This window comes from Meriones unguiculatus, chromosome 10 (assembly GCF_030254825.1).
Source record: "Meriones unguiculatus strain TT.TT164.6M chromosome 10, Bangor_MerUng_6.1, whole genome shotgun sequence".
NCBI lineage: Eukaryota > Metazoa > Chordata > Mammalia > Rodentia > Muridae > Meriones > Meriones unguiculatus.
In genome coordinates, this window is record NC_083358.1 from 83,279,355 (window position 1) to 83,295,118 (window position 15,764).

A 15,764-nucleotide genomic window follows, 5' to 3' on the forward strand; every position below is an offset into this window, starting at 1 on the left:
GAACTCTTAAGTATCTGCCTCTTCCCCTAGCTCTTGCATTAGAGTCACAGGCCTCAATGCCTGGCTTTACATGGTTGGTGGGAATCTGAACTCAGGTCCTCATGCTTTAAAGTAAGCACTTTGCCCACTCAGCCATATTCCAGTCTTGAAAGAATTGATCTTAAGAGCCAAGTAATTCTGAGTAGAGGTAGCTTAATGACAGAAAGAAGTGTGTATTAGTCTTCCACATTAGTGACAATATCTGAGATAAATCAAAAGGAGAATGAAGTTTAGAGGTTTAGCACACAGGTAGACGGCCTCTGGCCAGGTAGTGAGTGAGTGTATCATGGTAGGGAATGCTGGTGGAGCAAAGCTCCTGGCCCCATGTGGTCACAGAAAAAAGAACAAGAAGGAAGGAACTAGAGCCACAATATTCCCTCCAGGGTCACTTGCCCTCAACACTCTCTGAGGTTCCACCTCGTAAAGGTTCTTCCACCTCCTGTTAGTGTCAGATGCTGGCACCCAAGCCTTCAGCATATGGGCCTTGTGAACATGTAAAGTCCAAGCCATAATAGTGTGGTTATCTATAGATTGATTCAGTTTTCCTGGGGAAAATAGAATCTAACTTACCAGATGAAAATGGGCAATGCAGAGGTTTATTGAGAACTTTCATGAGGAGGAGTAAATAGCCTTATGCATGCATCCTTTTAAACCATGTCGCAAAGAACAACTGAGAGTACCCCTGTGTACTAGTTATTTTGTTGTCACTATAGTTAAACTATTTGACAGAAACAAAGGAAGAAAGGCTTGCTTTGCCTAATGTTTTCAGAGAGTTCTGTTCAAGGTTACTCATCCCAGTTGGGCAGAGCACCACTGCTCTTTACCCCACAGTAGTGAGGATGGAAAAGGAAAAACATGTCAGGTGTGTCTCAAGAGCTATACTTCTCTAGCTGTGCCCCACTACCTGAAATTTCAATGCCCTTCCAAAATAATGCCACTAACTAGTATTCAAATTCCTCCCCACTTTATGCATTAACATGTACTTCTCTTGAGATGTCTACATTTTCTTATTGATGGCGATAGGAGTCCTCTTACAAGTTGGGTTTTCTCAGGGTCCTTTAATCTTAAAACCTCCTAATTTTAGGGAAGCAGTTTATTAAATCTCTTAAGCAAGTTTCCACATAATAAACTTAGTGGCTATCTTTCAAATCTTCTAATTAATGCAGGACAATCATTACTCCCCCTCCCCCACAATTGGAGTAAAAGCCACCAGCAGCTACTTACCAGATTGCAAGCTATATTTTGTATGCAGGGCCTCACTGTGTAGTCCAGGCTGGCCTCAAACTCAGAGAACTGCCTGCTTCTGCCTCTTAAGTGCTGGGATTAAAGGAATATGCCACCATGCCTGGCAATACTCCATTTTTGATAGAAAAGAATTTGGGCTTTTGTGAGATGTAAGATCCTCCCATTTGTTCAGGGCCTGATAAGAGTTCTCGGTCCTTAAACTCATTCTTTTGATTAGCATAAAGTTGAAGCCTGTACATCTTTTCTTTATTGGTTAGCTTCAAGCTTGAACTTCTGCATGACTGCTAAGCACACTCGTTTTTCAGGCAGGAGGGGCAGAAAAAAGGATGATAGTCTTACAGCAAAAAACTCCCATCAGAGCTTCTGTAAAACATGGTGACAGGAACCAGGGCTGCTTAGTTCATTGCTGTGCAAGAGAATTTGCTGCTTTCACTTGATGCCGTCAGCCATTATTGCAATCTTGTTAGGTCCTAAAAGAAATGGAAAATAGGGCTGGAGAGAAGGCTTGGAGTTAAGAGCACGTGCTCTATCACTCTTAGAGGATTCCTAGCACATGTGACAGCTTGCAACTGTCTGCAACTCCAAGTCCAGGAAATCTGACACTTTCTTTGGGCTTCCTCAGGCACTGCATGCATGTGATACACATGTGGGCAAACACCCATACACATGAAATAAAAATAAGGCTTTTAATAAAATATGAAAGGAGAGGAAAATATTGGCTAAAACATGGATATGTTTCTGTTTAAGGATTATGAAGATGTTCCAAGGGAACACCGAATTGTGTTTGTGGATTCTTAGTGTGATAGATATTAAAAATGGACCCAAAGGGATACTTGAGGGTGGTTTATTGATTTTAAAGGAAACAAAACAAAAAACCTTGACAGGGTAGGCAGACTGGAGATATGTGCAGGTTCTCAAAGGAGGCAGATGAATAACGAGACAGAATCATGCTTTTGAGTTAGAGGCTGAGAGAGTAGTTGGGTATAGTAATGGAGGTCCACAGCAATTGCATGGCAGGGGTGGAGAGGGAAGGGCAGGAGCAAGATAATGAGAGAAGAGGTGGGTCCGCATATCAGGGCAAGCAGTTTAGGATTTTGGTCAGTGGAATGTTCAGCTGTGTTAGCAACTGAATCAAGGGGGGGACTTCTCTAGGTCTGGTGTCATTAAGGGGATAGTTATTCTCAGTATGTCTTCAGGTATATTTTGTTTCTTTAAACTTCTGGAATATACAGTTTTTCTGAGGACAGGTTCCTCATCGGGTGATTGACAGGCTCATTTGAATTAACTTCTAAGGGAGGGAACAATAGTATATTTTTGAATCTGAGAATAATCTTTTGGGCATTTTAGAATATTATGTGTTTACTCAGGGCCAGAGGTAAAACTCAGGTCCCATTCTTTGTACCAAAAAAAAAAAACAAAAACAACAACAAAAAAACACGTGTTAACAGTAAGTAGGTTAAAATAACGGAATATAAAAAAGAAATAAAATAGATGTGATTGTTAATCTTGTCAACTGATTCGTATTTAGAATTACCATGTAAACACCTGTGCATGTGACTACAAGGGTGTATTTCCCCAAGGCTTAACTGACCTGCTCTAATGTAGGCAGTGCCATTCTGTTGTTTGGGTTTTCAGCTGAATGGAAGGAGAGGGTGGAGCACCATCTCCACCGCTCTGCTTCCTGACAGTAGGTTTAATATGGTCAGCTGCCTCATGTTCTTGCACAGTGCTTCCCCTACCATAATGGACTATACTCTCAAACCTTTAAATTGCTCTCATCGGGTGTTTTGTCACAGAAATGACATAAGTAACTAGGAAAATGGCCGTATTTAACCAGAAGGAAAGTGCCTTCTCCAAATGAGCCTAAAAGCTGATTGGAGTTCTTCGGCTGGGATGGGGTGTGGAGAGAAAGGTCAGTCCCTTTTTGATAACTTCTCAGCTTACTCGTTCTGACCTACCTAACATCTTCATCAGATATAAATACTTGCATACATATCCCCTGTGATATAATCCATCAGTGATAATTTCTTAATTGTAAATGTAAGACCTACTGAAAGAAGGCATAGCATAAAGTATTGTCTGCTTCTTCCAAAAAGTAGCAGCATATATGGATGGAACTAAATTATCTCAGCACTTAACCATAATTATATAGTAAGAGTAGCATGAGGTCACTCCTTGGAATTATTCCCAAGAATATAGTAAGAGCTAAGTATCACTTCAGGTTAGATTAGCACCAGGAAGCCTATTTGACTTCTAAATAATAAATGTAGCTTAAAAATATTTATTTAACTAAGTGAACTAAGTTGAAGCAAGAAAATGGAAAATTAAGACTCACAGATCTTTGAGTCAGTTCTATTAGCTCTGTTACCTTGAGCAAATAGTTTCTATGCTTTAGTTTCCTTATCTACAAACAGTCTGATATTTAAAATCCTTTCTAGCCATTAAAGTCCTATGATTAGATTTTATACTTATTTTGCACTTACCACGGAGATTAAGAAATCTCTTGTAAAGGGAAAAGGGAAAGTCAGGCCAGAGTGAAAAATAAACCCAACAAGAATGCCAAGAAATCAAAGAGGAACTTTCAGAAAGAAGGAAGCTAGCACTGTTCTGGGGAGTGTTCATGTTAAAGATACAAAGCGCACACATGAAACCAGTTCTGCTCTTGGCTTCTTTGTTCACTGATTATGTTCTCTGGTCTCAAGGTAAAGTGTCAGCTCCAGCGAAATGATTCAGTAGTCTTTTATTGTGTGTGGTTTATTTTCTGCAATTTCAGTTACTCAGGGTCAGCAGTGGGCTGAAATATTGGGCAAACCCAGAAATAACCTGTCTGTAAATTCTGAATAGTGTGCGGACCTGCAGGGTAGTGGTTGGAGGCGTCCTTTTATCTAGTGGCTCGTCTACGCTGCCCACCCACCAAACTGCCTGCCTTGCAATGACTTCATACTGTCCTTGCACTGCAGTGTTTGTGTTCAGGGACGCAAAAAGAAGAGTGGGCTGGTGATTCATTATACCGAAGAGAATCTACAAAATGTTTTCTTTAGGAAAGAAGTAATTCAGTAATTAAAGTAGGGGCCAATGTGTCCTGAGGTTGCTTTAGCACAATGAGAGTTTTTGAGAGTTTCATACATTTTTATTTTATTTCATGTGTGGGTGTGTACATGTATGCGCATGTGGTGGTCAGAGGACAATCTCAGGTGTCATTCTTCAAGTTTTTCCACCTTTTGCATGAAACAGGGTCTCTCTCATTAGCCTAGAACTTTGCCAGGTAGGCTAGATGAGCAGACCAGCCATCTTTGTTGGATCTGCCTGTGCCCACTTCCCATCTTGCCTTTCCTGGAATTGAAGCACATTCCGTGTCAAACCTGCTTTGCTTTGTATGTGGTTTCCAGATGGGGCTTTAAGGCTCACAAAATAGTGAACCATCTCCCTAGCTCCACCTCCATTTTTGGAGTCAGTTTCACTCTGTAGTTCAAAATGGCCTCGAATTACCAATCCTCTTGCCCCAGCCTCCTAAGTGCTGGGAGTATACCAATACAGCTTGGCTGTGAAACTATTATAATAGTATGTTGTGATAATAATGTAGTTTAAATTATGTGAAAACACAAAACATGTATTGGGTTTGCTAGAAGATAAAAGATCCAACTCTCGTATGAGTTTGAAATCTCATGCACAAATCTGACCTTTAACTATTGTTAACTATTAGTATTGCACACATTCTGGAGATATTAGCTAGTAAACTTAGTTATTTGATTAATAGTGCTCCATTTCACGCTGTTTTTGCTTACATTTTATGTCTAATGCCAAGCTTATCACTCTTTCCTTTAAATTAAATGAATTAATGATAGATACCAGTGCCAAGTTCTATGTTAAATGCATTTTAAATTTAAATTAAATTTTTTTCTCTTTAAGGCCATGTAGTTGCTGTAGTTTTGTAGCTATGGAATCTAAAATTCAGCGATCAAGACTAGTAAATGGCACTGGACTAAGTGGGAACACAGTATTTGCAATAGATTGTGTGACCTTGGTGTAGTAGCGTATATCCATAATCCCAGCACTGAAGAGACAAAGCTATGCATAGGTCATTTGGCTGGGAACAGCCCATAGTTGAGTGTTCAAATGCAAGGTGGCCAGTAGAGCTTAATGGAGATTGTACCTAGGGTTATGTTTTGCCACATATCTTTGGAACTATTGCTTTTTAAATCCAGACATAAGTGTTCAGCTACCTTTTCAATGTGTCCATATCTTAAGGACATCACAAAGTTTCTAAAAGCAGAACTCCCCCTACTCTTCTATTTTAGTAAACAGTAAGTTCATCCTTCTAGTTAATGGGGCATCAAAATGGATGGTTTTCTGTAATAACCCACAGCCAGCATCAGAAAGCTTTATTTACACTACCCTCAGAATATAGACAAACTTGGATCTGGGGATAAGCTCAGTTGGTAAAGTGCTTGCATTGTAAGCATAAAGACATGAGTTTGATTCCCAGAACCCATGCAAATATACTAGGCATGTGCTTATAATTCTAGTGATAAGAGTGGCAGAGCAAGAGGACCCCTGGAGCTCATAGGCCAGTCAGTCTGGCCTGATCCATGAACTCCTGGCAAATGAGAGAACCTGTTTCAAAGGACATGGAAGATGCCCAAGGAATGATACCTGGAGTTGGCCTTCCCCCTCTACATGTATATCCACACATGTATATGTACACACATCCAGACACACACACAAATATGTAAACTCAGGGCTGGAGAGATGGCTCAGTGTTTGAGAACACTGTCTTCTCCTCTAGAGGTCCAGAGTTCAATTCCCAGAAACCACATGGTGGCTCACAACCATCTATAATGAGATCTGATGCTTTCTTCTGGCATGCAGGCATACTTTGAGGCAGAGCACTCTATACATAATAAATCTTTGGGGAAAAAAAAGAATATGCAAACTCTTACTATTCCTCACTGCCCTGCTGCTTCCCATAACCTCTCCAGATCAACTTCACGCTCAGGGTCTTCTGTTTTAAGAGCACTGTCAGCTCTTCCACAGGTACTGAGTTCAGTTTCCAGAATGAACTCAATAAATAAGTCAAAGTCAGAATGGCTTATTTAAAAGCCTATGTTGGAGCACATCAGGTTTATGCTCAGAATTTTCTTATGGTTTTTTTGTTTGTTTTTTGTTTTTTGTTTTCAGTTACTCAGTGAAACCTGGGGTTTGGGGGTAGAAAAGATAAAGATACATGATTGGCATTCTGACCCTTGTATAACTTCATTTCAGCAGCAGCTATTTTTCCTTCCTGGTCTTTCCAGTTGTAGCTAACTTAATGAGTTTCTTGCTTTCTCTGGAGTAAACCAAGTATATGTAGCCTAGGGACTTAAATGTTTTAACAGCTGAACTTGAGACTGCACTAGTTTCCAGGTAAGCAAAAGACAGGGAATGTGGGCAGACAGCTGATCCAAAGAGGCAAACAGGAAGCATATAGGTGTTTGTATTTGTGATAAAAAGTGTTAGAATGCCACTAAAATGAGGCAAATGGCCAGGCGTACTCCTGTAATCCCAGCACTCAAGGAGACAGAGGCAGATGGATCTCTGAGTTCGAGACCAGCCTGGTTTACAAAGCGAGTCCAGAACACTGCGTAAAGGCTACAACATAGAGCATCCCTGCCTTAAAACAGAATGAGGCAGGAGCTTGACACGGCTTCATGCTATAACCAGCACCAGTATGAGTTCTTTTCAGAGACCTCTGCTCAGATGAAGCAGAGCTTCTTGACTTTGCTGCAGAAAAGGATTTTAGGACAAGCCTGTATGAAAAGAGTTGAGTTTATTTGGAAGAGAGATTAACATATGTTTAAGTAACAGGGAGTATTATAAAGAGAAGCAATCAAGGAAATGATAAGACACCCCAAGTGGGTCTGGGATCCACAAGAGATAGTGAATCTTAAGTTTTGGTGACTTTCAAGTTATGCTTCAGAGGGTTATAAGATCCTCCCACCTTTGGTAAGTGAAATTATAGGACTGCTTGCACAGCGACTTGAATAGGATTTGTGGGTCACAAAAAATTGCATAAGAGATTAAGACACTTTTTTACTGTAAATGCAGTTTCTTGTGAAATTCATATTTGTGAGTGTGCCCACACGTGTACTTAGTTCTCAAGCATGAGTCACTGCTAAATAACTGCATATAAAAGGAATACTGTGTCTCTGTGTAGGTAATCTTCAAAATGCATGTTAATTTCCCTAACTCCCACCTTTCTATCCTACTTCAGAATAGAATCTTTGATTTTTCTTTTTTTTTTTTTTGAAATAGGAAGTAAAGTTGTTGACTGTGAGTGAAATGGTTGGAGGTGGTTTAAATTTAACATAAGTGAAGAAAGTATGAGATAGTTGGCGAGGATAATGGGATACTGATGGGCTCAAGTTAAGTACCATTAAAGACATCCATTTCTAACTTGATTATTATCTAACATTATTTCTAACTTGATGTTTTCAGAGTGGCTTTATCCATTGTTTAGTTTGTCTCTGTTCTTTTCCCAAGTGTATTTGCAAGCGCAGAGTAGGAAGATGTGTGATCGTGCATCGAAATGAGAGATATGGACCACTGTAGACTAACATGTTATCTACTAACTAACCTTAATCAAATAACAATTGATAACTTGTAGTAGAAAGGAAATGATTTAATACTGTATGAATTTCACAATTTTAGAAACTTGATGTCCACACAGAGTGCAGAGTTAGTAAGACCTGGAGAGGACAAGAGCTCCACAAGGACCAAATATATCTGGGCATAGGGGTCTTTCATGAGTTTAGCAGACAGAAATTTCAAAAGTTTGACCAGTTAGCATGATTCTTTGTCTTTACCTTTCTACAGTAGCATGAGGAAGGGTTGATAAAAAACTGAATATAAGATCAGTGTTAAAATTTGACAGTGGCAAGGACAATGAGAAATATTTTCAAGAAGTGATTATGATGGCATGTGTGGAGATGGAAGACAGGGGGAATAAAGTATAGTAATAATACATTAGTATTAGCTTCTGCGGATTCAAAAATTGCTGGACTAAAGTTTTGAGGGAGACAGAAAAAAAGACAAGCCATCTAAATTAGACTCTTGAATGCCATGTAGGTGTGGAGAAGGAGGTCATGCTATAGTATTGTTAACTACAGTGGAAATAACCACGAGAATGAATTGCTGAGTAGCTGAATGAAATTGTGGTAGGGATAATTTATATTGCTTTTGAAGTCACTGTAAGTTTAATATAAAGTTGAGTTGAAAATTTTGAGTTTCAAGGACCCGGGGTAAGATAATCAATCCTCACTTAGAAAGACAAATGGGATGTGCATTGGACATAGGAGAAAACAAGTAACAGGACAGGAGCCTACCGTAGAGGGCCTCTGGAAGACTCTACCTAGCAGTGTATCAAAGCAGATGCTGAGACTCATAACCAAACCTTGGGCAGAGTGCAGGGAATCATATGAAAGAAGGGGGAGTTAGTAAGACCTGGAGAGGACAAGAGCTCCACAAGGACCAAATATATCTGGGCATAGGGGTCTTTCATGAGACTATTTCTCCAACTAAGGACCATGTATGGGTATAACCTAGAACCCCTGCTTAGATGTAGCCCATGGTAGCTCAGTATCCAAGTGCTCTAGTAAGGGGAACAGGGATTATTTCTGACATGAACTCAATGGCTGGCTCTTTGACCACCCCTACCCCACCTGAGGGAGGAACAGCCTTGCTAGGCCACAGAGGAGGACATTACAGCCAGTCCTGAAGAGACCTGATAAAGTAGGTTCAGATGGAAGGGGAGGAGCACCTTCCCTATCAGTGGACTGAGAGAGCGGCAGGGAGGAGATGTGGGAGGGAAGGTGGATTTGGGAGGGAATGAAGGAGGGGGCTACAGCTGGGATACAAAGTTAATAAACATAAGAAAAATAAAAAATGAAAAAAAAAACAATACATATCAGAAAAAATTGAGTTGTCCAAATATGCAACTTCTAATTTTACCTTAAACATCAAAATAATTAAGTTATTATACAAAAGAACGTTACTTTTCAGTTTTCTTTGTGGGTAGATGTTATTGATTCTGAGGCCTATTTGCTTCTTAGTTCCATGAGACAGAAGCGAAAAGAAAATCTGGAGTCCATAGGAGTTAGGAGAAAAGTCAGTTGTGTTAGGTCTTTTCAGATGTCTTTAGTAGTAGTTTGGTATTCAGAAGTGCTGGAGGAACTCTGGCAGACAGATCAGAGCCATAAAGTAAGTCTAAACTAGGGCAGCAGCGTCATTATTCAGCTCTTCAGTCAAAAAGTCTTCTTTAAATGGTGGTGTCCCTTGGTTACTTTACCAGAGTACTTTATTAGGACTTCATTTGGATGCAAGGCTGTATCAAAGTAATTATGAAAACAAGAATTGCATATTTAAAAGTGACTTCTGGAAGAATGGTAACATTTTGTAACAGGTATTTTATACAAATTATATTTAAGATGAATGTAGATTAAATAGATATATTTATGAGCTAGTACATATTATAGTAGATTATTGGAGCAACAAACATAATTTGAGTTACAATGTATAGTGTGAGACATTTAAGTTGATGCTGATTCTAGCTCTTAGAATATTTTCCTCTTATTCTGAGGTGAAAAAACTAACTTGAAATATTTCAGAAAGTTAAAAAGAAATAACACGAAGAAGAAGAGCTTTCTTGAATTTAATATAAGATTAATTTAGGCCACACCACTAATGGAGAAATTCACTTCACTGAAGCTGTGGTGTGGAAAATGTATTTGAAAGGAAGAGAGAATGGTTAAGGCAGAGAGCAAAGAAGTTGGACTCAACTAGTAATGTGGAATGAGAGATGTGCTAAAGACAGGAAGAATGGGAGTGATGATAAATTGCCCACTTTGATGCAATATTTTAAATTTTCTTGTATTATTACATTTATATGTGTGTTTGTGGGTGGGCATGTGAGTGCTATGGTTTTCTGTGGAAGTCAGAAGACAACTTTCAGAAGACAGTTCTTTCCTTTCACCATATGGGTTCTGGGGATCAAACTCAAGTGGTCAGGTTTCATGTCAAACACCTTTACCTGCTGAACCCCCTCATCAGCCCGGTATTCTTATTTCTAACTTGATATTTTCAGAGTGGCTTTATCCATTGTTTAGTTTGTCTCTGTTCTTTTCCCAAGTGTATTTGCAAGCGCAGAGTAGGAAGATGTGTGATCGTGCATCGAAATGAGAGATATGGACCACTGTAGACTAACATGTTATCTACTAACTAACCTTAATCAAATAACAATTGATAACTTGTAGTAGAAAGGAAATGATTTAATACTGGATGAATTTCTCAATTTTAGAAACTTGATGTCCACACTTGTGAAATACCATATTTCTAAAGAAGACTTTGTAAGTGGCATCTAGTAATGTGTGCAAAAACTTTGTAAATCCTAAAATAATTTGCAAACATGATTATTCACGTAAGTGCTTTTCATGTGCTAAAGTTTCAGATGAAGTTCATTCTGTCATCTCTTCTGGTTTTAGCATGTCTCTGGATTCCCTAAGTATGTAAATTATGAAAAGAAATTATTTGATAGAATACTTATAACAACAAATAGCCTTCATTGTCTAATGGTTTTAGATGTAAAATAAATAGACCGACTTTGTAATTGATACTATTTTGAGCTAGATTTGGTGTAGGGCATGCTTATAATCCCAACTCTGAGAATGTTGAGGCAGAAGGATTGTGAGACCCAGTTTCCAACATCAGTCAACCAACCAGTGTAGTTTTGGTTCTGCTTAAAGGTGATTTAAGTAAAATAATTAGTTAAATTAAATAATTTAAAATGAGCATTTATTTACCAAATATTTATATTTATGATTTCTGCTTCTCTCGTCACATGTTCATACACCACCAACAACCTCCCAAGACAGGTCTTGTTATTTGTAGGCCTGGCTGGCCTGGTATTCCTTATATACTTGGGGCTGGCCTTGAACCCATTGTAATTATTCTGTATTGTCTTCCCAAGTGCTAGGATTATAGATTTTATTTTCTAATTTATTGCAATTAATGTGTCTATTAGAGGATCAAGATGTTGCTAATCAGTGAGTTGTGTGAGATTTGACATAAAAGTAAAGAATGCTTTTTGCATTAAATATATTAACTTTATTTTTTAAGATTTTCAATTTGTAGATTTACTGTTTGAGGTAGACGAAAACCTTTATAATATGGATATAGCATAGTTAGAATGTTTCTGTCTCAAGATTTGTTCTCCAAACTGTTTTTCCTTCTAACTCCTATCTTACTCTTCCAATGTTTATAACACAAAGTCTGTTTCACTTAGAATCAGCCTTACAGGTATTTTTGAAACAGAGTTTGCCATTTAGTCCAGGGCAGATCTTGAACTCACTATGTAGCTGGTCTTGAACTCTTGATCTTCCTTTAGTCATGGGTCCAACTCTCCAGTACTAACATTAACAATTAAAAATTGTATGGTTAGGAATAAAGCTCGGTTGGTAGGTGCTTGCCAAGCAAGCATGAAGCCCTGGATGGTGTGTGTCACCGTATGGGCATGGTGATACACACCTGTAATCTTAGTGCTCTGAAGGTAGACATAGGATTAGAAATTCAAAATCATCCTCAACTACACAGTGAGTGTGGGGCTTACTTGAGCTATATGTGACTCTTTGAAAACAAACAAATTAAAACTATATACATACGACATTTTTGTTAAAAATTAATAAATACAGGCTAGAGAGATTGCTCAGTGGTTAAGAGTATGTTTTATTCTCAGCACACATGTCGAGGGGCGTAATGCCTATTAAGTCCATCCAGTTCTAGGGGATTCGATGCTGCTAGCTTCCATGGGCATCTGTACTCACATGCACACACACTCCTAATTAAAAATAACAGAAATAAATCTTACAAACTGTAAAACCTTATAAAAGAAAGTTATATTTTAAAAGATTTTTAGCTTGTAGTCTAACCATTAATAATGAAATTTGTTTTCTCAATAGTCTGATTAGTTGAGTTTTAAAACTTCTATTTTTTAAGTTTTTTAAATGATAAACAACTCAAAATACCTTTTAGAAAGCTGATGCTTCTGAAGTTTGGTTAGATCAGGCAGGTTCCAAGGTCGCATGACCGAGGGGAAAGCTGATGCTTGCACATAAAAGCCCAAGGCTACATTCACCCCACTGTGAATGCCTTTGAGTATTCAAGAAAATAAGAATAAACAGTTTTGTTTGTTGAGACGAGTTCTTAGCATATACCCCGACTGGATTTGAATTCATTGTGGCCTCAGTTATAGCTGATTGTCTTGCATCAGCCTCCCGAATCCTGGGGAAACTCTTTGGTATGGGAATAATAACTTACTACAGAGCAAACAAGCATGGTACATTATTTAAAGCAGGAATCCTAAGAGCAAAGAAGCTGATCTACTGAGTGAATCAGGAAACCGTAGAATTCTTATTGTCTAAAACTACTCATGTAAAACACGAATTGACATCAATGTCTTAGATTAAAGAGATTAGGTTAAATTTAATACATTGAGCATAGGTAGACAATGAGAAATGACCAAGTTAATGCTTGTCATTTTATTATATTTTGAGAAAAAAAATCGTTTTTGTTTTTAATAAAGACCTCATAAAGTTTAAGGGCTTACTGTTATAGGACTGACCCCACATGAGATGCTCTCCTGGACCTCTGGTACTTCTAAAGACTTGACTCTAAGTCAGGTATTCCTATAACCTCTCAGGTGTCGCAGTTTGCTGAAATGGCTCACAGAACTCAGAAAACACTTGAACTATTACTTGATGATACATGCAGGTAAACAGCATAAGGTAAGGCCCAGAAGGGCTCAAATGCAAGTAAGACCTTTGTGGCACATGGCACTAACCAAGAAGCTCTGTAAACACATTGTTTAGTGTTTTTTTTTTTTTTTTTTTAATGGAAGTTCCATGAGATAAGTAACCATCCTTGATTAAGGCATTGGTTATCAAAATCAGTCTCTAATCCTTCTTCTCATAAGGAAGATGAAAGTTCCTTTGGTAAATAATCCAAATCAGTTCACTTCACTAGCTTAAAGTCAAATGTGGTTCAAAGGGAGTACGGAGTTTAAAGATCACGAGTTCCCTTTTGTGAAGATCAACAAGGAAGCATGTCTTTGTCACTCAGAGAATTCTAATGGTTTTAGAAGCTGTGCTAAGAACTGAGGACAGAGACCCAATAAGCATTTCTTGCTTGCTCTTCTGTTACAGATACAGATATGTATAACAGACATAAGCAGCATGACAACAAGCTAAATACTGTTAGAAGCTGCATAGAAAACACCTCTAGAATGTGTGTATCTTTCATGTATCATTGCTGTTGCCTTATGTTATACTTCAGCATTAAGGTGGCAATGACATCCTCTCCAAAGAAGGGAATGCAGGCTGTTGTGTTGGTTTGTAGTGTGGGTCTTAGTAGGTTCTGTCCTTGAAGTCTTGTTCCCGTAAGTTTTACAGGGATGAGGATTCTGGTTTTATGTGTTCTGTGTGTCTGTGTCCCCTTCAGCCCCGCTGGGAACAGAACATCCATGCCAGTTGCAGCTTCTTGACCTCGGGTAATGGCATGCGATCCCATCCCATTTTTACTTTTGAGCATTGGCCTTACAATCAAATATAAGTTGTATATACATACATATATTTGTCCTGATGAGAATTTATAATCTGCTTTAACAGAAATAAGTGTTTGTGGTAGAAAAAAGAAGAAAGAAAACACCTCTAGGGGGCTGGAGAGATGGCTCAGAGGTTAAGAGCTCTGGCAGTTCTTCCAAAGGTCCTGAATTCAATTCCCAGCAACTACATGGTGGCTCATAACCACCTATAGTGAGATCTGGTGCCCTCTTCTGATGTGCAGGCATACATGCAGGCAGAATACTGTATAAGTAATAAATAAATCGGAAGGAAGGAAGGAAGGAAAAGAAAGAAAAAAAAGAAAAGGAAGGAAGGAAAGAAAAGAAAGAAAGAAAGAAAGAAAGAAAGAAAGAAAGAAAGAAGGAAAGAAAACACCTCTAAAGAATTCCTGGCCCAAGTGGTTCTTCTGCCTCTGCCTCCAAAATAGCTGCTCTGAGAGGAATGTTTCATTTTCATTTTTTATTTTCAACACTAACAAAATGTATCACAGTGTTGACCACGTCATTTGATTAAAGTAAGATACTTTTAATATTTCTCAGGTTATAATGTCTGTTAGATTCTGTTTCCATGTGCAAGTATATTTAAAGTATATTTAGAGGTTTTTTTTTTTTTGGTGATCCATTAAAGAAAAATGTGTTGAACATTTATTCTCAATAATAAATGACTTTAACAAAAACAATGTTCTATTAAAAAAAAAACTACCTTAGCTACCAGTAAAGCAGTGTTTGACTGGAAATTTTGCATTTTGCCACTAGCCCTGTGCTTTAACGGAGTTTTAAAAAGGAAGTTAAAATTTATTCACTTCATTGTTTATAGGTAAGGAGAAAATGAATGAGCGAAGTCCATAGATCACTGAAGTGTATTGTAACCTCATAAAAAATCACACTTTCATAGTGTATGGAAAACAAACTGTTTTCAGTGCTACCAAGAGGAATTGGGAGGTGCTCTTGAAAATCTGTTTTTCATAAACGCAATATTTATCTCTTGGATACTTTAAAGTTGTACCCTTTTAAAATAAGTAGTTGTCAGTTAAATACTCATGTAATATGTAATTTTGAGAAATGTTATATCATCAAGAGATAAAGGGAATTTTAATGGTTAGTGATTAGTTGCTTTTTTTTAAAGACATCTGAATTAGAGAGAAAGCATTTTGATAATGAGTGTTTGAAAATGTATCTATCGCTTATCTATGTTACCTACAGATACTGTATCATTTATTGGAAGCAAGTATGTCGAAAGACAAAATTAAAAAGTTAAAGATTATAATCGACATGATTTACACGTCTGTATTTGGGCAACACGTCATCCCATAAAATATAAGGAGTATGCTAGTCCTATAGACAAAGAAGGGCTGAGAAGGCAGAATGGAGCAAAAGGCAGTTTGATGTTTAAGTGTTACTTTCCTTGTGGAGGTTGCTTAAACAGCTGTGCAGGTTAGAACTAGCCTGCTTAGAGGCTATCAGCCTCTCTTTTCTTTCTGTTTCCTGTAACTTGGTTTGGGCATGGTGGGCAGGGAATTTCAGCATGAGCAAATCCATTTTGCTTTGGTCTTTTTGGACCCTGTGGAGGACCTTAGGCCAGAGCAGTAACTGCCAAGTTCTGTTTGTTTTAACGTGAGTAAAGTTTTCCTCAGTGTTCCCCAGAGAAACAGAATCAGCAGAATACATACATATATGTATACAAAGAGAGATTTTATTTTAAACTTTTTTTACTTGCTTTATTAACTTTACCTTTTCCTATGATAATGAGTAAAATTCTTTTATTGACAGAACTTAGACTATAAGCAAAGGTCATGGGCAATTAGGAACTGGGAATAACAGTGAGAATAAGAGT

General features: G+C 38.1%; 1 protein-coding gene across 3 annotated transcripts in view; it reads left to right on the forward strand.

Annotated features, from left to right (window-relative positions):
- The window catches only part of Fnbp1l (formin binding protein 1 like), a 77,193-nt gene that overhangs the window by 16,808 nt on the left and 44,621 nt on the right, over window positions 1-15,764 (forward strand). The window lies entirely within an intron of this gene.